The 26,447-nt window shown below is 44.8% G+C and overlaps 1 pseudogene; it reads right to left on the bottom strand.

Annotated features, from left to right (window-relative positions):
• Positions 1-245: 245 nt before the first annotated feature.
• On the bottom strand, positions 246-1,585 carry LOC129503470 (TATA box-binding protein-associated factor RNA polymerase I subunit D-like; annotated as a pseudogene).
• Positions 1,586-26,447: the final 24,862 nt, after the last annotated feature.

Raw genomic sequence — 26,447 nt, 5'->3', positions numbered from 1 at the left:
AAAGGAAAGGAAAACAAGATATTGAAGAGATATCTGCACTCCCATGTTCATTGTAGCATTATTTCTAACAGCCAAGGTATGGTAGCCACCTAAATGTCCATCCCTGTGTGAATGGATAAAGAAGATGGGATGTGTGTGTGTGTGTGTGTGTGTGTGCTTGTGTACATATACACAGAGGAATATTATTCAGTCATGAGAAAGAGGGAAGTCCTACTGTTTGTAACAGCATGGATGGATCTTTTTTTTTAAATTAATAAATTTTTATTTAAGATATTTTTATTTAAGATATTTGACATGTGATTCCTTCTGCCGCCAATCACCATAGTTCCACCAAAGCCAGAGTGATGATCTTCAACCAAAATAGCACTTTTAAAACAAACTTTTGTTCAATCCACAGCCGTCACTGTCCAGAGGTCTTCTTGGATCTCCACTTGAATATGGACATACTTCAAAAACTCCCCACTGTAATCTTTGAGGTCCAATTTCTTTAGAGCCCCATTTAGGGTCTAAATAGATAAATGATCTTCCTGGTTCTCAAACATCCTCTAAACATGAATGAGTTCAAATCGTATTCACCCCTAAACTATCACACTCTAGAACTGTACACATTGTTGGGATACGCCAATACCTTTAAGTCCAGACACTGTTTTCAAGTGAAAAGCCTTAATATTCATATTCCTATCTCTTCCTTTTCAGACCATTCTATCCTCTGTCCCATGTTTTTGGATTTTGATGCTCTCTTTTTAGACGAAGCAGCTTCTTCAGTATATTCCTCTTGTCCTAAATACAGATTCATTTTCTTGGTATTTCAGAACTTACTATGAATTCATTATTGTCCACCAATTTGATATCACATCCATCATCATGTTCAAGAGTTGTTGCAGCCTCTTCCACTGTTTCTGACTCTTCAATAGGAGAGAGAGATCCATCATCATCCAAGTATTTGTATCTACGACTGTCAAAATCTTCCCTTTCTAAATCTTCACCAACATTCATTTGTTTCAAGGATTCCTTGAGATAGTATTCATACTTCAATTTTTCAAGGTAGTTGAAAAATCCTCTTGCCACCGCTTGCTCAAAGCTTAAAATCTTTCTCCATGGTAATGGCTTTTTTACATTCTCAGATTCTAAAAATGGGAACCCAGATCCTTTGTCTTTAACTTGTTTCTTATTTATTTGGGAGCGTCTAGTGGTTTTTCTTCCTTCTGGTCTTCCCCTTGGTCTTTCTTTTGGCTTATATTTCCTCTTTTTACGTTTCTTTTTTTTGAATCTTTCAAAAATAGCTTTTAAAGTCAGTGGTCTTGGTTCAAAAGAGGAGTCACTAGATGAATCTCTTGCTTCAACACCTCCAGATGAACGAACAAACTTTCTAATAGGGTTTCTTTGTCCCTGTTTTGGTGAGTAAGGGACACACTGAGTCTTAAATAAGCTGCTACCAGAAGAATTGTCACTTTCATTGTCAATTTCTACAGCTGAATTAGATGCCATTATAGGTTGAGAAAATTCGTTACTTATTCTCCCCCAAGTCCTCTCCAAATTGTATTCACCACTTGTTTGCTTCAGAGTTCCCAACAACCACGCGGAAGGAAAGCAGCATGGATGGATCTTAAGGGCATTATACTAAGTGAAATAAGCTAGACAAAGACAGACAAATACTACATGATATATGTAGAATCTTAAAAAGAAAACGAAGTCAAACTCACAGAGACAATGTAGAAAAGTGGTTGCCAGGAGCTGGAGGCTGGGGGACATAGGGAGAAGTTAGTAAAAAGAGAGGTAAAAGGAGAGGTTAGAAAGACAAACTTTCACCTATGACATGGATAAGGTCTGAGGATGTAATGTATAGCATGGTGACTATAAGTAACTATAATATGTTGGATAACTGAAATTGTTAGGAGTAGAACCGAAATGTTCTCACCAAGAAAAGAAAAGAAGAGGGGGGACTCAGTGGGTAACTCAGTGGTTGTGTGTCTGCTTTCAGCTCAGATTGTGATCTCGGGGTCCTGGGATCAAGTCCTGCAATAGGCTCCTTGCAGGAAGTCTGCTTCTCCCTCTGCCTCTGTCTCTGTCTCTCTCTCTCTCTGTGTCTCTCATGAATAAATAAATGAAATCTTAAAAAAAAAAAGTAAAGAAGATAGAATGGAAGGAAGGATAAATATGTGAGTATGTGGGGTGGAGGTGTTAGTGAACTAGAATGCATATGTATATCGAATCACAGTGCATATGTATATCAAATCACTACGATGATCTACACTTTATCTCACGACTTTATATGTCAATTACACCTTGATAAGGCTGAAAAAAAAAACAATCAGTGTCCTTAGTTGCATATCTAGTAGCAAATATAGAAGTCATTCCTGTTGTGGTCAGAAGAGACATTTGTTTTTGGATATTTGATTCCTGGGGAACCTTGGGGAAGACCAGGGAAACTAGTTTGTAGGCTACCCAGACTCTATGACTACATCAGGAAGGACTGCCACCCTCCCTGGTCACAGGTAGTACATCTCATCCTGTTCGTGCTGGCCCCCCTGATACTCTCCAGCAGCCCCCGAATGCTGAGCCTCCACCTCCTCCATCACCAGGCCGTGCATCCCCTGTGGTAGCTGTGTCCTTCTGCTCTATTTTCACCTACAAGTTAAATTCATCTAGTTACCTCTGGTTGGTGGGGCATGGGTCACATGCCTTTGCACCTAGCTGCAAAGGAGGCCGGTAAAGCAAGTTTTCTGACTTTTACCTTGGGAAAAGGGGAATTCCTCAACCCAGGGAGGGTATTCAAATTGTTGCTTAGCGAGAAAACGTGACAAACGTCCCCCCAGTATAGAGCTATGTAGGGGCTGGGAAGGGAGAGCAAGAAGGGGTCACAGGCTCTCTGAGTCTGTGTTCTCAGCGGCAGCCAAAAGAAATGGACTCTGGTCAACCTAAGCCAAGCGTGTACGCAAAGGAGGAGTAAGAGTCGCTAATGGAGCATCTACCATGTGTTTTGTCACACCTGTTCTTTATTTTAACTCTCCCGTCAATCTTGTGAATTCGATTTTGTTGCTCCCTCTTTGCAGATGAAGAGACTGAGGCTCAGTGAGGTTAAGTGACCACAGATCAGATAGCTAGGAAGTGACAGAGATGTAACATTGAGATCTTTCTGATGTAAAATCCCATGCTGCTTCTGTGATTTATTTTTCTTTATTTTTATGTGCAGGGAGTGTCCAAAATCTCCAGATATTTTCCTGACTGCTGAGGCCTGGCAAAGGTGGCAAGTGGGGGTGGCCGCCAGAGGCTGTGGTGGAGGAGAGTGGAGGCAAGGGTATGCATGTGTGGGCTCTTTGTAGTCAGGTATTTATAAATCTGGACCTTTTCTCTTGTAGCAAATATTGGAGCTATTTCTCCTGGCGCTTAGACTCGGGAAGGTATCCATGCCACTGTTCACAGGAGCACATCCAAGAGAGGCAGGGCTGGGGGTCAGGTGAGGCCAGGCCAGCCTGGAGGTGTCCTGGAGACTTCTGGATGTACCATGTGACCACCGTGCCCTCAGGCTTTCTGGGAGAAACCATGCTGAACCAGGGGCCTGGGATGGGGCTTTAGGGTCAGGGCTGTGCCCACCTGGGTGATGGGCTGCCAGAAAGGGGACATAAGCAGGAAAATGCCTAGAAGGAGTAAAGTGGTGGCTCACTGGAGAGGTGATCTGGGCTCTGAAGTGCCCTGGGTTCTGAGCACTGTTCCCCTTCCTGAATTAGAAGGCCCATGGGTATGGCTGTTCTGGAATCCTCAGACCCTTCTTGCTGTCCGTTCCTTACGAGAATTCCCTCAGTGTTAGATCTACTGAGTGAGAGTGATTGTGGCAACCAGAAGAGGTGCACGAGGACAGTCCCTGATGGCAGAGCCCCATGTGGGCTGCCCTGTCACATTCACAAAGCCTGCGCCTGTGGCCTGTGGCCACCCACACTTGAGTCACTGATTCCTGCAGTTCATAGGGAGGCCTCAGGGCCAGAGCCTGATGCAGGGGTAAGATTTGGACCAGAAGCCAAGAGGGAAAGGAAGGGCCAGGCCTGAAGGACCATGAGGCGGGACAGTGAATTTCTAGTCGTGACATGGTGGCATAGCTTAGTGTTGGGGTGTGTTTTGAGTGGTATGTTACTCATCATAGTCAAAGTATGGTTTGTATTTTAAAGCATAGATTTACTTATTTACCTATTTTATTTTTATTAAATTATTTTTTTATTTATGATAGTCACAGAGAGAGAGAGAGAGAGAGAGAGAGAGAGAGAGAGAGGCAGAGACACAGGCAGAGGGAGAAGCAGGCTCCATGCACCGGGAGCCCGAAGTGGGATTCGATCCCGGATCTCCAGGATTGCGCCCTGGGCCAAAGGCAGGCGCCAAACCGCTGCGCCACCCAGAGATCCCTTATTTTATTTTTTAAAAGATTTTGTTTAGGGGTCCCTGTAGGGGGAACGGCAGGGGGTCTCATTAGGTGGATTTCCTCCTCTTCTTTTCAGGGATGGAGAGGTCCCTTGTGATAGATGACCCCACTGGAGCTGACTGGAAAATCCCAGATTGACTGATTTAAAATTCCACTCCTGGAGAAATTGAAACCGCAGTTAATCTCGGTTTGCTGTCCTGGGGGCAAAATGGGTTTCAAAATGTAGTGGACCTGGGTTCAGATCTCAGCTCCACTACTTACTGCACTGTGATCTGGAGAAAGTTCCTTGATCTGTTTCTCAGTGACACAAGTTACCTGAAACCACTCAGCATGATGCCAGTGGGCCAGGGCTCTGCCCCTGGTTCTGTCCCTAGCTGTCCTATGCAAATAGCCTCTCCTGTGCCTCTCTTCTCCATTTGCAAAAGAAGAGCAGTGGCCAGAGTGTTTCCAAAGGCACTTCCATATATTTTTAAAAGTTTTTATTATTTATTCATGAGAGACACACAGAGAGAGGCAGAGACACAGGCAGAGGGATAAGCAGGCTCCATGCAGGAGCCCCATGCAGGACTCGATCCCAGATCCCAGGATCATGACCTGAGCCCAAGGCAGAAGCTCAACCACTGAGCCACCCAGGCATCCCAGGTACTTCCATATTTAAGCCTCTTTAGCTTGAGGTATACCTCTCAGATTGTACACATTTAACACAGCAGGGAGCATCTCTCTTAGAGGAAAAAGATGGTGATCTTCCTACATCCAGCAATCCTATCCCCATGAGAAAGCATGCCCCTGCTCACCAGAGGAGCAATTAGGGAAGTTTATGCAGATGAAACAGCCTTCATGACAGTCTACGACGGTCTTTTTTTTTTTTTTAAGATTTTATTTATTTATTCACAAGAGACACACAGAGAGAGGCAGAGACATAGGTAGAGGGAGAAGCAGGCTCTCTGAGGGAGCCCGATGTGGGACTTGATCCCAGGACCCTGAGGCAAAGACAGATGCTCAACCCCTGAGCCACTAGGCACCTCCCTACCATAGTCTCTTTAAAGCTGCTTCAGAATCACATGAACTCTGCATCTCACCAGCAGGGAGGCAAGAAGAAGTGATAAGACCCAGAGCTGATAAGCCCCAACTTGTGAGCAATGCTTGTCTCCTTTCAGTTTCACAGCAGCTCTGGGGGCAGAGACTCTGACCACACTCTTATAGCACGCTGGGTATGGGGAGGGTGTTTAGGGCTCTTCATATACATATGTATATCTATCTAGATCTATCTATCTATCTATCTATCTATCTATCTATCTATCTATCATCTATTTATCTATCTATCATCTACCAAGAGAAAGTAATTTGTTTTAGGAAATTGGCTCATGTGATTATGGAGGCTGACAAGTCCAAAACATGCACAGTGGGTTCTCAGGGTAAAGAGCCAGGAAAGAGCAAAGGTTGGGCCATCTGCTGAAATTCTTCTTGCTCAAGGAGGTCAGTCTTATTCTATTCAGGCCTTCAATTGATTGGATGAGGCCCACCCATATAAAGGAGGGCAATTGGCTTTACTCAAAGGCCAGCAATTTTAATGTAAATCTCACCCAAAAATAGCATCACAGAAACACCCAGAATAATCTTTAACCAAATATCAGGGGGGGCGGGGCTGCGGTCAAGCCAAGTTGGTACATAGAACTAACCATCACAGGGCCTTTCTGTCTAATCCCTATGACGTGGGAGGTAGTTATTGGGATCCCTAATTGATGATGAGAGAATGAAGACTCAGAGAAGTAACAAGGTTAACTCAGGGCCACAGAGCTATGGTGGCCTGCAGTCATCAAGGAGTCATCTCCTACACAACTGGACCCAAGAATGTTTTCTGGGTGAGATACTTTGAAAACCAGTACCCTGGTGACCAGAGCAGAGATATGTGTGTAGTCACGTTCGACCCAGACGGAAAGTATGAACACACTTTTACCAGAAAGGTGGCAGCGGGACAGCTGAGTCATCCAACCTCTCAATACCAGGATCAGATTGGCTCATTCTCTCATCCCCATTGTGGAAAGTCCAGCGTTCTTCCTCAAGATTTCTCGGATTGCAGGGGGTGGAGGCGGGAATCCTTTCTCTGTCATTTGGCCTTGGGTCCCTGCAAGGCAGCGATCTTATCACGACTGCCTGAGCAGATCCTGTTTGTCAACCTTGCAACTTTTTTCTTTTTTTTTCAAAACTCACCTCTTCACCTCCCCACGTGACCGTGAAATGTCTGTGTGGCAGGTTTCCCTGATGGCCTGGGGAGATGGAGAGAATTTACAGGGCAGCAGGGAGGACTACAAATTGGGTCTTAGACCACGTGTTCTCCTACAGGCCTCGTGTGTCCATTTCTATAGCCCCGGCTCCAGCTCTGTTGTTGGGCATTCCCCCTTCCTCGTCTTCCTTCCTCTGCCCTCTATTGTCACTATCCTCTTCCTCTCAGAAATAAAATTAACTCCCTCACATTTCTCCTTCTTTCTTTTTAAGATTTTATTTATTTATTTGAGAGAGAGAGAGCACACAGGAACAGGGAGAGGGCAGGGAAGGGCAGAGGGAGAGGGAGAAGCCGACTCTCCACTGAGTAGGGAGCTGACGTGGGACTCGATCCCAGCACCCTAAAATCATGACCTGAGCTGAAGTCAGACACTTAATCCACTGAGCCACCCAGGTGCCCCCACATTTTCTTTCACAGGGGAATTCCACCGTCTTTCACCCTGAGTGTTCATTTTGGCTCCAGGCCTGGCTCAGGGGGTCCTGGGAGTGGGCAAATGCTTTCTGAGAATTCCCTGAGAGTCAGCGCTGCCTTGTGCTCTTGTGCCGGTTGGGGTCTGGCTCTTTCTCCCACAGGAGCTGGGATGAGACAGTGTCTGAGGCCAACCCTGGCGCTGCCCTTCCCAGGACTGGCCAGCTGAGAAGGTCACCTCCACCTGTCTAGCTTGTGGCAGGTGAAACTCTGCTCTGAGGACAGGTCCCCAGTCTACCATGGCAGAAGGCTCCAGGCTCTGATCCCATAGAACTCTGCGTTTTGTCATCCCCTGTGACTTGTCCACAGTGAGTAAGCACCCTGACCAGAGGGCAGGAGGGTTTGGTCTGAAATGGCACTTGACAGACTCTGCTCAGGTGCACACCCACCTTGAAGTCCACAGTGTCCCTCTCCGTCTGGGGCTCATGTATTCAGAGCCCCTTCGATGCCTCCTAGGAATCTTGCCCTGTTCCCTGCTATGGGCTTTGAAGGCTACACATGAAGCTCTATAGAGGTCAGATTCCCAGGCTCTGGTGGGCTTCGTGTTCCTGAAAAACGTGGGGTATGGGATGCTGGTGCTGTGAGTTTTGGAGGCAAACGGACATGCCTAAGTCCTGACTCCATCTCCATCATTTAGTGTGTCAATTTGGGCCAATGACTTAAAATTTCTGAATCTGGGATCCCTGGGTGGCGCAGCGGTTTGGCGCCTGCCTTTGGCCCAGGGCGCGATCCTGGAGACCCGGGATCGAATCCAACATCGGGCTCCCGGTGCATGGAGCCTGCTTCTCCCTCTGCCTGTGTCTCTGCCTCTCTCTCTCTCTGTGACTATCATAAATAAATAAAAATTAAAAAAAAATTTCTGAATCTTAGTTTCTCCATTTGTACAAAGAGGGATCACAACCCTTTCATCCTAGGGGCTGCTCAGAGGACTAGGAAGGTAAGATATGACATGCACTTTGCAAGAGATCCCCAGGTTCAGGACAAGGTCCAGGGAGCAGAGAGGCTGGCCCTGCCCTCTAGAGCCTCTGGCCCCTAAGAGGAGTGGGGCCTCACTGGGTGCCCCCACCCATCCCCCAACCTGGCTTCCTCACTAGACACCATTGGGAGATTTGATCTGTGCTTCCAGCTAAGGTCCCTAACGAAGACAGAGTGACTGCATCACCTATGTGAGTGCTGTAGGTTGATAGCCTGAGCCCTGGAGGCCAGAAAGCTCATACGTGGATGCTGAGATGCTCTGCTTCCCTGAATGACACCTCCAGATGACCCAGCCCTGGGCATGGACAGGGGCCCTTCTGCTGTTCTCTGTGTCTACCTCTCTATGTGAGCTGGTAACCTGTACTCTGGGGTGGGGAGCCAGTGTTTGGACAGAAGAAGAGGGATGGAAAAAATCAAGTTCAGGGTATTCACTGAATAATTTTTAGTGATACATTCTGTTCACTGGGCAGTACCACGTTTAGACCCGGGCCCAGTCTCCACTGCCCTGCTTCCCACTCCAGTGTGCCCTCTGACCCTCTCTACCCTACACATGAACTTGACCCAAGGAGCTCTGGGACTCATGCCCAGGGGCCCTTGGGGGGCTCTATAGCCAGACCTCAGTTCCAGGAAAACAGCCTAGAGTCAGCTCGCGTCTGTTGACAGGTGTGGGATCACAGAAGATTGAGTTGCCAGAATGGTGCCAACATGTTGATTTTATGTGACTCAAACTGTTTATCTAGACAGTGGCCCAGAAAAGGAATCTTTGCCCAGGACTGCCTTGCCTACACTGGAGGTGGCCTTAGTGCCGGGCACCTTGCCAGGCACTAGAACAAAACAACATCCCACCTCCCAGGAGCTTCTATTCTCGTCAGGGGAGGAAAATCAGGGTGATGGGGACTATGGAAAGACAGCAGACAGGTTAAGGGAGATAGATCACAGTAAGGAGGACTGTCTGGGAAGTCCTGACTGAGGAGCTGGCATGTGAAGAACAGTGGGAAAGGTGCCTGTGTATATTGGGGGACGAGCTCTCCAGGTAGAAGGGACAGGAAGTGGAGGCACGCACCTGTGCACCTGCTTGTCCTGAGCCAGAAGGAAAATGATGAGGATCTCAGCTGCACACCAGAGTTTGCAGGGCCTTCTGAAGACTGGCTTTCATTCAGAGAGGGAAAGTCATTGAGGGATCTGAGCCAAGTGCATGATCTGACTTATATTTTTAAATATAAGTGATTCTGTTCCTTCATGGTCACTGCCATGTAGTATTTCTGCACGCAAAGAAAACAATTCAGTTATCCGCTTTCCTGCAGTGACCTCCCGGGCTTCCAACTCTTTGCACTAATAAACAGCACCGTTGAGAAGACTATTTACACATCCCCAGGTGCGCCTGTGCAGGCATTTCTGTTGAGTTAGATACCCAGGAGAGGAATCGCTGAGTTGTATAGCATCATATTGCGACATCATGAGAAAAAGGCCAGGTTGTTTTCCAGGGTAAGCTGTACCCATTTACACTCCTCACTATATACAGGGGAGCCTGTTGTTGTATTGAAATGAAACCTCTTCCCACACATGGTCTTGTCAGGCTTAATATCTATTACCAGTTGAATGATATCAAATGGTACTTCCTGTGGCCTTCATTTTCACTGCCCTGATTACTGATGAAGCTGAGCCTCTCCATCCTCATTTAACCAGACCCACCAGCAGCCTTGGACCAGAGTCATCATTTCTTCCTTTTGGGAGCAGTTTCTCTGCTGGCATTCCTGGATCCTACACTCTTATTTCTCCCCTCCTCTCACTGGCTGCTTCTTCCTGGTTTCCTTGGCCCCTTTCTCCTTCCCTGCCTGACCTCCTGGCCCTGTCCTTGGATCTCTTCTCTTTCCTATTGTCACTTATTCTTAGGTCCTCTCATGCAGACTCTTGGCTTTCATATCAAGTATATGCTAATGTCTCCCAGTTTGGCTGCTTCCCAGATCCCCCTCCCAAACTTCAGGTATTGAACTTCTGACTGTCTTTCTCTATTTGGATTTCTAACTCTTGTATCTAAAATTCAACTCCTGAATCCTTCATTCCCCAGACTTCCTCCTAAGGTCTTCCCATATTGGTAGAAGACAGCTCCATATTTAAGACTTCTCAGGCCCCAAACCTTGGAGTTACCCTTGACTTTATCCCATCAGCAAATTCCACTAGGTTCCCCTTCCAAATGGTACCCACTTCTCACTGTCTCCTTTCCTACTTCCTTGGTGGAAGAGCCACCATCAGCTCTGACTTGGATTAATCCAATACTATCCTAACCTGCATCCTCCTCCTTGGTTTTCCTACCATCCATTCTCCAACCAGAGAGAAATCTTTAAGACATGAATCAGATCAAAGCACTCCCTCTGCTCTACTCAAATCCTGCAACGACTACCCATCTCATTCAGAGGAAAACCTGCCATCCTTGGAATGGCCTATGAGACCACCTGACCTCTTGCTTCCTTCTGACCTCCCCTTCTGTTACTCCTTTGCTCACTCTGCTCCAGCCTTACTGGCCTCTGTGCTAACCCTGGGACCTGTGGGCATCCTGGTTGTTATACTGAAATAGCTTCAGTGCCTTTGCTTATCGTCTGCCTCCTCCCAATAAAAAGCTCTTTCCTGGCAGGGCCTTTGTTTTCTTTACTGCCGTGTTTCTAGCACTTAGAACAGTACTTGGTACAGGGTGGACAGCTAATTCTTGAATAAAAGCAACTCATAGATTATTATTATCAGGAGCTGTGTAATCTAAACCAGATAAAGAGTAAGTTACGGAACTCTACATCATGAGGGGTGAGAGTCAGGGAGAAGGCGGTATGATCAATGGTTAGGAGGCTCTGGGTGGTGTTGGGAATTTATTGCTTCTGGACTATGAGAGACAATGAGTTTCAGTGATGGGGAGAGATTAAAGAGTGTGATACCTGGATTGAGTGGATGAAGGTTTTCTGTTCTTTTGCCTCATTAGTTACTTCACCTCAATCTCCTTTGTTGGTTTCTATTCAGCCTTTTGATTTCCAAAACTCGGAGTGAAGTAATGAATGTTCTAGAGCAGTGTTTTTCAAATTGAGAGACAATGTCCATTAGAGAATCATAAAATTAAGTTAGCCCATCTACAAAAATGAAGTAGAACAGAATAGGAAATAGCAGAGGACCATGCATGTAGCAAGGCTAAGTATCATATTATAAAACTTTATTTCATTTGTGTATATGTGCATGTGGGTTTTTATATATGATGGGTGTTATACTGAGTCACATGTATGGTTGGGTCTTGGACAAATAAGTTTGAAGGCCATGAGAGTGGGTGAGGAGGTCAGACAACTGACAGTCTAGATAGTTGGGCAGATTTTATTGTGAATCCTGAAATCACGAAGACTTTATAGAGGTAGTACTAGAAAGAAAGATACTTTACCAGGGTCCAAACTCTTCAAGAAATGTCCTGGGAGTTTGTAGATGATTGTAATTAAGTGGTGCTTGCTCCTTTCTGTAAGACTTCTAGTTCTAATCCTTATCTGTGCTTTCCCAGCCCAGAGCCTGCTGGCTCTTTTTTCCCCACCAGCACATTCCAACCTCAGTAGTCCTAGCAATCTGCTCCTAACTCCTGGGTCACAACTCCAGGGGCCAGATTCCTCACTCATCCCTCTGAGCATGCTCATTAGTGATTACAGCAATACACCATCAAGGTTAGCCATCATTTCCTGAGCCCCAATCCGTGCTCTATAGTAATCCTGCAAGGTACAAATTCCGCCTCGTTTTAAGGAAGAGAGCTGGGAGTTCAGAGGTTAAATGACTTGGCCAAGGTCACTCAGTGGCAGAGCTAGGATTTGAATTCAGGTCTGTTTTCCCGGTGAAGGCTTTGCAATGCAACCCTGTGGCCGCCCTCAACAGTTGATTTATTCACTCTTACAGACCATCCTCACAGCATGAAATTCAGATTTCATGCTTCAGTGCAAGTATGTATCACTACATTTCATGGAGGTTGGATTCTACAATTCTGACACCAATGCTGATGTGTGGTTTTTTTCCCTACACCAAGTAATTCTCTGACACCAGTGGGGTGTCCTACAATTCCATTCAATTCTGACATTATCCAGAGACAGCATCAGGTGCCACAGGTTGAGGCCTTAGTCCTGCAAGACTGTCTCTCTTTGCTTCAGACCCCAATCACAAGCCTAGATTGTTATTTGTACCTCTGACTGACTGGTTATAAGTGGGAGGTACCCTTACAGAACTTAGGAAACCACTTTATTTCCTAGATGACTGGCTATTACAAAGGATGTTAAAGGATAGGAATCAGCCAGTTGAAGAGATACATGGGACTTCTGTCTCCATGGAGTTTGGGGCCTGCCTGACACAGTAGCACATGGAAATGGTCTTTTCTACCAATGTGGAAGCCCTCTGAACCCTATCTTTCAGGTTTTTAATGGAAGCTTCATTACCTAGGTAATTTGATGAAATCATTGGCCACTGGAGATGAATTCAACCTCTAGCCCTTCTGCTCTCCCCCATTGTCAAGGGGGTGGTACTGAAAGTTCCAACCCTCCAATCACATGGTTGACTCTCCTAACACCCAGCTCCCACCCTTGCATGCTGTTCCAAAAGTAACCTCATTAATATAGCTGCGGGTGTGGTTGAAAGGAGTTTGCTATGAATATCAAGACATCATTATTGTTCTTAACACTAAAGAAATTCCAAGGAGGTTCCTGAAGGAGGTCAATGCCAGAAATGGAAAGAATGCCAAATATATATTTCTTTTTCTTTTTTTAAGGTTATTTATTTATTTGAGAGAGAGAGAGAGGGAGAGAGAGCACAAACAGGGTGGGGGCTGGTGAAGGGCAGAAGGGGAGGGAGCAGCAGACTCCCTGCTAAGCAGGGAGCCTGATGTAGGGCTTAATCCCAAGGACCCTGAAATCATGACCAGAGCAGAAGGCAGGCACTCAACTAACTGAACCACCCAGGCGCCCCCCAAATATATATTTCTTATGATAACTCAATCTGCAGGTTATTTCATAGAGTTGAAATGTAAACATCAACATTCTTTGATTTTTATTTTTTAATTAATTGAAAATTATTTAATTATTTTTATTATTTATTTTTTTAAAAAAATATTTTATTTATTTATTCATGAGAGATACAAAGAGAGAGGCAGAGACAGGCAGAGGGAGAAGCAGTTTCCCCGTGAGGAGCCTATTGTGGGACTTGATCACACCCTGAGCAGAAGGCAAATGCTCAACCACTGAGCCACCCAGGCATCCCTTGAATTAATTAGTTTTTAAAAGTAGGCTCCACACCCAGTGCAGAACCCAGCATGGGGCTTGAACTTACGACCCTGAGATCATGACTTGAGCTGAGATCAAGAGTCAGAGGCTTAGCTAAGGAGCCATCCATATGCCCCAATATCAAAATTCTTGAATGGCTACTGTTTTCACTGAATGCCACTCTTGTACCCAGACCTATATTGGGATTATAGGGAAAGAATGAATGCTGGGCTTTGGCCTCAAGAAGTTATAATCATGGGGACTTGAGACCTTAGAGATTCTCCACATTTAACAAATGACAAAACTGAGGCTTGGGTCATAATGCAGGAAAGAATTAGAGCAAGGATTAAGGATCACCTCACTGTAGTCATTTATAAACTCTTCGGTCAGTCCTCATCATTTCTTGAAGTTTTTAGTACCTGGTGAAAAGTGTCTCTAGCACTATCCCTATAAGATCTTGGTAGCTTCAGAATCCAGGTCTCCTGTCCAGGTTGAGACAATAAAAGGACAGTATGGGACATATATGAATCTGGCTCACAGTGTTAGGGCCTACCTAATCACCAGATCCTACCCTACTCCAGGTGTCCAGAGGCCATGTACCCCAGATGAGGCTGCCATCCCTCCCAGCCTAGGCCCTGGGAAATGAGTCTTGCTTCCTCTGACCCACTTACTGTAATTCCACTCCACTTGCCTGATTTAACAGTGAGTGTGTTGGGCAGCCCGGTGGCTCAGCGATTTGGCGCCGCCCTCAGTCTGGGTCGTGATCCTGGAGACCCAGGATGGAGTCCCACGTCGGGCTCCCTGCATGGAGCCTGCTTCTCCCTCTGTCTGCCTGTCTCTCTCTCTCTCTCTCTGTATCTCTATGAATAAATAAATAAAATCTTAAAAAAAACCCAAAACCAATGAGTATTTAATCAAAGAGAGAGGTGGGAGGAGGAATAAAATGAGTGAAGGTGAGTGAGAAGTACAGGCTTCCAGTTAGGGAGTGAGTAAGTCACAAGGAGGAAAGGCACAGTGTAGGGAATATAGTCAATGGTATTGTCCTAGCCTTTTATGGTGACAGATGGTAGCTACTCTCATGGTGAGCATTGTGTGCCATAGAGACTTGTTGAACCACTATGTGGTACACTTGAAACTAATGTGACATTGTGTGTCAACTGCACTTAAATTAAAAATTTTTTAGAAGGATGCCTGGGTGGCTCAGTGGTTGAGTGTCTGCCTGCGGCTCAGGTCGTGATCCCGGGTCCTGGGATCGAGTCCCACATCAGGCTCCCTGCAAGGAGCCTGCTTCTCCCTCTGCCTATGTCTCTGCCTCTCTCTCTCTGTGTCTCTCATGAATTAATATATAAAATATTTTTAAAAAATTAAGAAAAATTTTAAAAAGTAGAAGTATTGGGAAAAAAAAAGAATGAGTGTAGTCAGTTTTGGCCAATGAGATGTGAGAGGATGTCTTCTGAGGGAATTTAGGGAATAATTGTCATGTTCTTAAAAAGAAAAAGACATGCTGGGGATCCCTGGGTGGCTTAGCGGTTTGGCGCCTGCCTTTGGCCCAGGACGTGATCCTGGAGTCTGGGGATCGAGTCCCATATCGGGCTCCCTGCACAGAGCCTGCTTCTCTCTCTGCTTGTGTCTCTGCCTCTCTCTCTCTCTCTCTCTCTCTCTGTGTGTCTCTCATGAATAAATAAATAAAATCTTAAAAAAAAAAAGAAAAAGACATGCTGACAAAATATTTTCTTTTCTATTCTTTAAATATAGATGTTGTGGAAGGGGATGAAGCCTTGGGTTGGTTACAGTCACCTTGTGACCATGAAGGGACAAACTCTAGGGTGAAAGCCTCTGTGTTGAGGATGGTCAACCATGGAGCTGTTCTACCTCTGAATTCCTTGTGTGTGAGTAAATTCCTTCTTGGTTAAGATTTTTGAGTTCAGTTTCCTGAAATTTGCATCCCAAAGCGGCTTAACCAGTTAAGGTAGAGTTTGGCATCAGGTGGCCTTGGTTCTGAGGGCTGTGGAAGGTCCATGGCAGCCAAAGCTGTAAGCTAGAGGCTATTGCAGGTAAACCTGGGAATTTGGGTTTAATGCAATACAAATTATTTTTCCCTGTGTTACTGGCAGTGTATCAACCCAACAAGGTGGCCTTTTGAGTGGTGGTTCAGGGACCCAAGATCCTTTCTTCCTTCCTCTCTGACCTTGGAGTTTAGCTGGTAGGTGGGGGTGGGGAAGACACACTTGGCTTCTTAAATGCTGGAGGCTGGAAGTTATACTCATCACTTGTAGTTTTATTTCACTGGCTAGAAGTGGGTACAAGGAGACAAGGGCAGCCCCTTCCAGGAACAACTGCATCCTCCAAGAGGGGAGTATGAATATCGACAATCAGCAGGCCCTCTCTGCCTGAAGCTAGGATGATGGGGTAATGAGGGTCTGGGCTGGGCCTCCAGGAGGGAGGGACCCGTGAAGGAGGGAGAGAGGGGCCTTTAGGGTGGAGGTGGGCACAGTGTGTATTAAGGTAAAAAAGCTAATTCAAAGGGGACCCAGTTGGGGTAAGCCCTGCATTTAGTAGAGAGAATGAGACCAGAATACAAGGAGCCTCACCTGTCTGTGCCGGATTTGTTTTGTGTTCCCCAGAGTGGAGTTGCACTGTCATGCAGGTAGGCTCTATCTGAGTCCCTGCCTATTAAGCATTGGGATTTAGGATGAATCCCACAATATTCCATAACATGGATAAAGGACCAACGGGCTTTATTTATTGAGGGGTGGGAAAAAGAAAATTTACAAGCCCAGGGTCAGCAAAACTAAGTTGTCATGTTCTAATGAAGAGACCCTGGCCTTTTTTATGGGGCAGATACAAAAAAAGCAACCTTGTCAGTGGAAACACCCACAGGCCGCTTGGGGCCAGCCAGTCTAGATTTGGGTGCTCACTGTTGGCAATAGGGGGTGACCTGGCACCTGCCGATCTTAGATCCATGGGATGTTAAGTTGTGGAAAGCTGAGTTTGGGGCAATCCCTCCAACTCAGAGAAGCAGATCCCAATGAGCTCTGTGTCCATGCTACCCAGAGTGGGCTCGCAGGGCCACTTTCAGAAGGCTCTGGTCCTAGCACAGTTGGTATCTGAGGGTTTTGTAGTCTTTCATTGAGGTGAGGATCTAACATTTTTGTGTAACATTGTGGGAGGAGTCAGAGCCCTTGGATTCAGTAATAACAAGGCCACTCATTATGCAGCTACTACATGCTAGATACTTTATATTTTGCACTTAATAGATTCAACAAGGGGACGCCCAGGTGGCTCAGTGGTTAAGCATCTGCCTTTGGCTCAGGGCGTGATCCTGGAGTCCCCGGATCGAGTCCCACGTTGGGCTCCTGGCATGGAGCCTGCTTCTTACTCTGCCTGTGTCTCTGCCTCTCTCTGTGTCTCTCTCATGAATAAATAAATAAAGTCTTAAAAAAAAAATAGGTCCAACAAGCAGGGCCCATGTAACTTTACAGCCACTCTCTTTTGTCTCACTCTGTTCTTTTTTATTAGTATTTTATTTATTTAAAATAAATGGAGAGAGAGAGAGAGAGAGAGCACACAGAGGGAGAGGGAGAAGCAGGCTCCCCGCTGAGCAGGGAGCCTGATACAGGGCTCAATCCCAGGACCTTGGGATCATGACCTGAGCCGAAGGAAGATGGTTAACTGACTGAGCCACCCAGGCACCCCATGTTTTGCCCTGTCCTTAAATTGTGTTCAGTGGAAGTGTTCATCTTTGTCCAGGATGGATGTGTGGCAGTCTTGTGACTATCCTGATGACTTTCGGGGTAAAGTCTTAAAGTGACTTTGAGTTGCAAAACACAATCTTCATTCCAGAATTATAAGGTTTAGTCACAGGTGATAGAGCTTCCAATTAAAGTTATGGCTGCTTTCCTTGTGTTGGAAAGGAGTGTGGCCAGCATTTCCTTTCTTACTTGCTCACCTCTGCTCACCTAACTGCATTTTCTGAGCTCCCAGTTGGAGAAGGTTTTAGATATCCCAGGCCAATGATCAGAGGCATAGAATCAGTCTCCCCGTAGCCCTTGGGGTGCCAACAGCAGTGGGGACATGGCCTCTCCTCTGAGTCTCCTCTGAGTCTATAGCCTTACCTCCTCCCTCTGTTCCCCCACCCCTTACTTCTGTGTTCCCTCTTTCTCTTTTTTTTTCAGAAAAGATGTGTCTAACCAACTCTCTGTATTCAATTCTTTCTGATGAATTACCTATTTAAATTCTGTCTTCTTGGTCAGATTTTGATTATACATTTGTTATTTAATGATACCCAACCAGCTATAATTTAAAAAAGATTTAAATTATATTAAATATTATGGTCAATTATATGGAGAAAAGAATATAACATATGCTTATGTATGGCAGGGTTTAATAAGGTACTGTCTCCCTGGAAGAGCTTTGTACTTAGCTGAGTACTATGACCTTCCTTCTCTGCCTCTGCTTTAAACCCAGAGGGCACCTAATAAATCATTCATGGACCAAACTATGAATACACCTTTCATCACATTAGCATCATCAATAGGATCTGGAAGTGAGGAGGAGATGAGGGACTCCACTTTGGTCCAGAAGGAAATGAGGAGGGGCAGCCTGATACAACGGGTGGTGGCCACTGAATTTGAGTCTAGATTTTTCTAGGGCCAGTGGGGGCAGGAGACATGGTGGAAGAGTGGAGAAGATATTCTCCCTGGGTCCCTCTTGACATCATGGGGTTGGGTTTATTTTCAAGAGATTCAGAAGATTCTTAACTTCAATTTGTTGAATATCATCTTTACATTTCATCTTCATTCTCTGGTTCATTTAATTACCGATAACTTCTTTAAAGAGGAAGAAAAGTGGACCAAAGAGAGGTTGCTCCTCTTTATTTCCAAACCAAAGCAAGGTAGCTAGGTAAATGCTTCTGGCTTCTGTCCAAATGTTAGAACAGTTGTCTGTTGTTGACTCCACTCCTCACTGTTTCACGGGAGTCATGTACTCTTGCTCCTTCTCCCTTCTCTTACTCCAATCCTTCTCCTCTTTCTCTCTCTCTCTTCCTCTTCCTTCCCCTCCCCTCCACTCTCCCTTCCTTTTTTCTTCCCTTCTTCTTTCCTCCCCACCCCCTCCTTTTCCCTTTACTTCCTCCTCCCCCTTTCTCCCATTGACCTCCTCCTTCTCTACCTTCTTTTCTCTAATGATTTTTTTTAATTTTTTTTATTTTTTATTTTTTATTATTTTTTTTTTTCTCTAATGATTTTTAACAGACTTTGTTTCATGTGTTCCACACTTTTGGCCAGAAGCTTCAAAAATTACACCACCTTTACTACACTGTAAACAAAGCTATAACTTTACTATCAACCTTGATCAAAGCTGTCTCATCCCATATGTCAAAATCGTTACTCTGGGTGTGCCTGGGTGGTTGAGCATCTGTCTGCCTTCGGCTCAGGTCGTGATCCCAGGGTCTAGGATCGAGTCCTGCATCAGATTCCCCGCAAGGAGCCTGCTTCTGCCTCTGCCTGTGTCTCTGCCTCTCTGTCTCTCATGAATAAATAAATTAAAAAAAAAAAAAAGAATCATTACTCTGAAGGTATCCAAATTGGCAAGGAAAAAGATATGATACTGTATATAGAAAACCCTAAAGATTCCACCAAAAAACTACTAGAACTGATAAATTAATTCAGTAAAGTTGTAGGATACAAGATAATGTACAGAAATCTGTTGCATTTCTAATAATAAAGCAGCAGCAGGAAGTGAAATTAAGAAAACAATCCCATTTACGATTGCACCAAAACCAATAAAATAGGTAGGAATAAACTTAACCAACGAGGTGAAAGACTTGTACTCTGAAAGCTATAAAACAGGGTGGCGCAGCGGTTTGGCGCCTGCCTTTGGCCCAGGGCGCGATCCTGGAGACCCGGGATCGAATCCCACGTCGGGCTCCCGGTGCATGGAGCCTGCTTCTCCATCTGCCTGTGTCTCTGCCTCTCTCTCCTTCTCTCTCTGTGACTGTCATAAATAAAAAATAAAATAAAATAAAACTTGAAAGCTATAAAACATTCATGAAAGAATTTCAAGACAATGCAAAGAAAGGGAAAGACATACCACGTTCATGGGTTGGAAGAACAAATATTGTCAAAATGTCTTTACTACCCAAAGCAATCTACATACAGACTTAATGGGATCCTTATCAAAACATCAACAGTATTTTTCACAGAGCTAGAACAAACAATCCTAAAATTTGTATGAACCCACAAAAGACCTTGAATAGCCAAAACAATTTGAAAAAGAAAGACAAAACTTCAGGTATCACAATTTCAGGTTCAAGTTATATTACAAAATGGTAATAATTATAACAGGATGGTACTGGCATAAAAATAAACACGTAGATCAATAGAATAGGACAGAAAACACAGAAATAAACCCACAATTATATGGCCAATTAATCTATGACAAAGGAGGAATGAATTTACAATGGGAAAAAGACAAATGGTTCTGGGAAAATTGGATAGCTACATGCAAAAGAATGAAACTGGACCACTTTTTTTCACCTTACACAAAAATAAATTCAAAATGGATTAAAGACTTAAACGTGACACCTGAAACCATAAAAAATCTAGAAGAGAGCACAGGCAGTAATCTCTCTGACATTGGATGTAGCAACATTTTTCTAGATATGTCTTCTGAGGCAAGGGAAATAAAAGCAAAAATAAATTATTGGGACTACATCAAAATAAAAAGCTTCTATGCAGTGAGGGAAGCAAGCAACAAAACTAAAAAGCAACTAATGGAATGGGAGAAGATACTTGCGAATGACATATACAATACAGGGTTAGCACCCAAAATATATAAAGAACTGTTACAACACAACAGCCAAAATCCAAATAATCCAATTTAAAAATGGGCAGAAGATATGAACAGGCATCTCCAAAGAAGACATCCAGATGGCCAACAGACTCATGAAAAGGTGCTCAACATTACTCCCCATGAGGGAAATGCAAGTCAAAATTACAATGAGATATCACTTCACACTTGTCAGAGTAGCTAAAATAAAAAACACAAGAAACAACAAGTAGAAGTAGATGGATCCATAGAAAATGTTTACCTGGCACTGCACTGTGGAATCTTACATCTAATGTATTTTGATGCCTGAGTTGAAACCTCCATGTTATTATCCTGTTACATACACATGAACATTTAAAAATTGTTTTAAATTAATAGACTTTGTAAGAGCAGTTTTAGGTTCACAGTAACATTGACTGGAAAATACAAAGTTCCCAAATACCTCCCCCTCCCCAATACATACAATATAACCTCCCACACCATGAACACATATAACCTTTAACATTGGCATCAATGTGGTACATTTGTCACAACAGATGAACCAATGCTGACATATTGTCATCACCCAAAGGCCATAGTTTACCTTGCGTTACTGTAGCTCACCTTGACATTGTACATTCCATGGGTTTTGACAAATGTATTATGCCATGTATCTACATACACTATCCTTCACTGTCCTAAAAATCCTAAAAATCCACTGTGCTCCACCTATTCATCCTCTCTCCCTTCCTAACCCTTGGCAACCACCGATCTTTTTATTGTCTCCTTAGTTTTGCCTTTTCCAGAATGTCTTTTCAGATTAGCTTCTTTCACTTAGCAATATGCATTTAAGTTTCCTCTATGTCTTTTCACAGCTTGGTAGCTCACTTTTTTTTAACACTTTCAATTTTCAAAACTTCCTTGTGAGATATGCTTTATCAGCTGCTACTTATGCATGAAGAAACCAAGGCCCAAGACCATGCTAGTTGAATGCTACACCATAGATCTGTTTCAGTGTCTCCCTCTGAACTTCCCCCATAGCCAAAGGGCTTCTCTGGGCTTGACTGAGCTTTGTGGTCCTGGGCAAGTCACTGCCTCTTTTCTTTGGCCCTCAATGTTAAGAATATAGAATTTGTTAACATTTCTTTGGCCTATGTGTTAAGAATAGAGAATATTCCTCATGTTTCCCTAACTCCCAGGGCAGTGCTAAGGATCAGTTGGACCACCCAAAGTCTGCTATGAGCTCTGTAGGTACCAATGACTATCCTTGCAGGGTGTGTTGGAATAGCCCCCCTGGGTCCCTCACTGCCTTGCTTGGCCAGGGCAGCTCTGGCTCCTAGAGCCCTGCAGCATAGTAGAGATTCTACACTGGGATAAGATCTGATCCTGTCTGCATTGCTACAGGGGAAGCAGATGGTTTGGGGAAATCTAATTTAAAAGTGAAGAAATTGAATTAGCTCTCCAGGGGTCTGCTGGCCAATGCTTGAGTAAAAACTATTACATTAGCTTTTCAGGCCTCTCCAAGCCAGCATTAAAACTGAGGGCGGGTGGGGTGGGCTTAGGGGAAGAGGAGAGAACTTAGCTTGGTGGGGTAGAAGTCCTTACCTTCTGATGATCCCTGGCTTGGGACTAATGAACCTGTAGCTACCTCTGCCATTAACTTTCCATGTTCACAGACCCTCTCTGTAACTTCCCTTTTTCAGAGACCCACACATATAATCCTATTTCTCTTGGAGCGTGGTCACACTTGCTTAAGGAGAACATCCTCAATAGGCATTTTACGCTGAGAATTCCATTGCAAATCCCCTTGGGGTAAAGAGGACGAGCAGGGCTCATCCAGGGTGGCTGACCTAGGTATCCTTGAGCCAGTTAGCTCTGATCAGAAAAGTTGTCCCTGGGAGTCTTTTCTGCCTAATATCCTGTGCTTGGAAGGCCATCCAAAGGGCATCCTGAACATTAACACTACTCCCTTGGCCACAACCATAGAACCAGGGATGGGTGTCCTGACAAGAGATGCCAATGATGATGCTTCTTTCTGGAAGCTTGAAGGTGAGATGCAGGGAGAAGCAGAGATGCATATGCAGAGCCATGATGAGCCCATCTCAGGTCTCTGCTAGGTCTGTTGCACTATCCAGGCTAGAAGTTGTGGTTTGGCTGCTGAGCTGCTGAATATCCTTTTAACAAACCCTATTATTTAAGGAATGAGGTGCTCTTTTCCTTGCATCTTGAAGAGCCCAACAATAGCACTGAGTATGGAAAAAATGCAACAGTTTCAGATATCAAATGCTATTTTGAAATATTTGCAGGTTGCCCATGAAAATATTCACGGTTCTATTACTTTAATCTTTATGAGAGGTCCACCCCTCCCCCTTTTCCCCCTCCCCGCGAATAACGAAAAGAAAAACACCTATATAGAGAACACTGGTTTCCTGATGGAGGGGCCGAGGGCTGGGAGCCCCAAGATGGGCTACTTTGGCATGAACAATATTTTGAGTTAAAAGCAATCAAAACCCAGCAGATTCAGGAAAAGCTCTCCCCCTCCCCCCTCAACTGACTGTTTATACCATGAAGTGAGCTATTAAACAGAGTCCTCTTTACCTAAGACACCTATCTACATAGGCAACCTTTGTTTTCCAAACATCTTTCACCTTCCTGGTCTTTCTCCCCTTTGGATCCTCAGACCCTACCCCTCTCCTTAGCTCATACAAGTATCATGTTGTCTGATGGCATGTCCATGTCTGTGTGGATTCCCTGTACGTATGCTATTAAATGTGGTTTTCTCCTATTCATCTGTCTCATGTCAATTTCATTCTTAGTCCAGCTGGAAGGACCCTGAAGGGCAAAGGAAATTCTTCTGCCCCAACTCTATTTGCTTGGAGACTTACATCTGTATACTGTCTTAGAGATGGGAGGGATGTAGGAGTTCCTCAAGGCCCCATTGGTGCAGGATTTGGCACATCCCATCTCCAGCTTCTCCTGGAGCCTCCTTCACACTTTGGAGCCCACTACTCTGTTCAACAGCCCCAGGTTCTATGGAGTTTTCTTTGTATTAAGCCAACATCTCTTCTCTGTGAATTCTATCCTGAGTTCTCATTGTGGCCTCTGGGACATTATGTCCCTGGTCCACCTTACATCCCTTTAGATATTTGAAAACTAAGAGTGTTGTATTGCTGGTTCCCTCCATCCTACCCAGGTTAGAATCCCTTGGTCCTTCACTCTTCTCTTGGATGACATGGTTTTAGGCCCCTCCCCAATAAGGTCTCCCTTACCTCCAGGTCTTTGTAGTTGGCTCCCTTACTTTTTGAGGAGATGCCTCAGATTGGAGCATCATATTGCCCTGGGGCCTGACTGCTGCCCCTGTTGTGGTTTTATTATCTCCCTCCATCTGGATACCTGCCTCTCTGGATAGAACCCATGACAACCTCATCTCACAGTTTTGGCTTCTTTTAAATTTGTGGTGAGCTACATTTCCTTTTTCATTTTTTTTAAGGTTTTATTTATGAGAGACAGAGAGAGAGAGAGAGAGAGAGAGAGAGAGGCAGAGACACAGGCAGGGGGAGAAGTAGGCTCCATGCAGGGAGTCCGACGTGGGACTCGATCCCAGGTCTCCAGGATCAGGCCCGGGCTGAAGGTGGCGCTAAACTGCTGAGCCACTCGAGCTGCCTCTCTCTCTCTCTCTCTCTCTCTCTCTCTCTCTCTCTATATATATATATATATATATATATATATATATATTTTAAGATTTTATTTATTTGTGAGAGACAGAGAGAGAGAGGCAGAGACATAGACAGAGGGAGAGGCAGGCTCCTCACAGGGAGCCTGATGCGGGACTTGATCCCAGGACAGGGATCACGCCCTGAGGCAAAGGCAGATGCTCAACTGCTGAGCCACCCAGGTGTCCCCCTGGTCTCTTTTTCAAATGAAATTCTTTCTCCATCCTGCATTTATGTAAGGAGTTCTTCTAATTAAGAGGTTCCAGTATGTTCCTGTTAAATTTCTTCCTATGATATTAATCCTGGAGGCACCACTTGGGAAATGTGCAATAAAACTAGAGAAAGATGGAACTGGGTTCAAATCTGTATCCAATATGTTAACTGTACAATTTGGGGGCAAATACTTCTCCAAACTTCAAGTCCTCCAACTTTAAAATGGAGTAAAACACAACTCATTTGTTCCTTCCCATCTTCTTCATAGATTGGAATAATTAATACTCATGCTCTCACCATCTTTGTAACTGAGTACTCTTGTGACAGATTTTGGTCCATGATGTACAAATCTACGTCACCTTCCAGTCTTTTGGGGGAAGCTTTTACATTTTAGATAAAAGGGATACTTGTAGTGAGCATTTTACCTTGTCCCCTATTTCCTGCTGTGAATGTAGAGATGATTGGAGCTGTGGCAGCTACCTTGTGACAGGGGGAGAAGCCAAGAGAATCACAGATGTCATCTTTGCGAGGGCCTAGCTGCTAAATCAACACCTGTGATTGCTTCCAGACTTCATGTATAAAGGAAAAAACCCTATTATCTAGCCAGCCAAACATATGGTTAACTTATTACTCAGCTACAAGTAGGCAAGGGACAGGCAAAGGGAGAAGTAGATTCCCCAAGGTGAGCTTGATGCAGACCTTGATCCCAGGACTGCGGGATCACTACCTGAGCCAAAGGCACTCAACCACTGAGCCACCCAGGTGCCCCATATTCCAAACTATTTATAACACTGACCGGATAGGGCAAAGCAGGGTCACCCACCCAGCAATGGATCTCTCTCTTTATATGGGAGTGCTCACCCAGTTATAGATCTGTCTGATCATGCTATAAGACCACCCATACTACTCCATCCTGTGCCCAAGCAGCTCATGAGATGCTCTTATTTTCAGTGAAAAGAAAAAATACAGTGTCCTTTGGGAGTGTCCTAATGCACTAGTTAAAACCCTTTCCCCAGGGAAATGGCAGCAGCATGGAAGGAATGCTGGGATGCCTGGGGTCTTGCCTCTACCCTTGTACCTCTCAGCTCCACCCTAGGCAGTCCTTGAAGGGCACCAGGTAAAGTAACAATCTTTAATCACTCTTACTATCCACTTGTTTAGGTTCAAATTTATTGCCTCAGCACTGCCTTTTACTGTTGAACCAAGAAGCCAATACACCCAGCTATGTATCCATTCTTCTGCCCAAGGAGGTGCTTTCTGGACCCGCAGCTATTATTGGTATTGGCAATCTATTACTGCCTTTTTGTGACCTAGAACTTCCTAAGGCCTTTGTTCCAAAAGCCCTTCAGGCCCTGAGAGGTGTGGCCTACTTTGGTTTTGCCTTAGATGCAGAGCTTCAACTAGACTCATCTACCATGAGTCAGGGTGAGCTCACTGAGCTAGATGGAGAACAGCATGGGCCAGCTGGCTCTAGTTCTCAATGACCCCTCCTCTTCTGGTCTCAGGTAGTCCATAGGTCAGAGGGTAGCTAAGTGTTTATGACAGGCACCCCTCCACTCACCTTCCCACTGAGTCAGGTATAGATATTGTGCTGAAAATTGGGACAGATTTCTCCTGAAAATTCAAGTGAGGCTACTGGAGGTTGTCTGTGTAAACTTGGGGGTTGAAGACCAGCCTTTTTTCCAAGCCATGTGAGTAGCAGAGATGAGTGGTCTCTTTGGAGAGTAAAACACAGCACTCAGAAGTGCAGAGCTGCAGGGGTTCCTGGTCCATGGTTCTAGCAACTTCCTATGGCTCAACTGTGTTTTCACTCTTGGGTTCCAAGAGACACCACTTGTGTTCTTAAGTTTTCACTTCAGCCAGCCAATTGGCCCATTATTTATGAAAACTATTTAGACAGGGTACAAACCCGAGGTATTCCTTGATTTAATAGTAGCAATCTGTTATACTCTGACCCCATCCACTCTTTGGCAAAGCAGCAGAGTGGAAAAGCATGTAGATGGGACCTGCTTTTCCTAGAGGGAGCTAGCAGTCATGAACAGGGCAGATATTAGAACTAATCAGGGACTGTGATGCCTGACTTAAGATAGGCTCATTCACACTTTCATAAAAAGAACAGTTGATCTGTTATTTCCATATTAAAACAGTACAATTAGCTCTTAAATGCTCAGATTAATAAGGCTCTTGGGGCCACAGAATAGCAATGAGATGTAAGCATGTTAACCTTGGTTTTCCCCCTTCCTCAGCCTGGAAAGGCAATGGAAGCAGCATTTTGCAGCTCACACAAAACTGTTGCTCTTTTGCTGGCTCATGTCAGC

This window comes from Nyctereutes procyonoides, unplaced genomic scaffold (genome assembly GCF_905146905.1).
Source record: "Nyctereutes procyonoides isolate TBG_1078 unplaced genomic scaffold, NYPRO_anot_genome, whole genome shotgun sequence".
Classification (NCBI taxonomy): Eukaryota; Metazoa; Chordata; class Mammalia; order Carnivora; family Canidae; genus Nyctereutes; species Nyctereutes procyonoides.
This window is presented reverse-complemented; position numbering and strand designations above follow the sequence as displayed.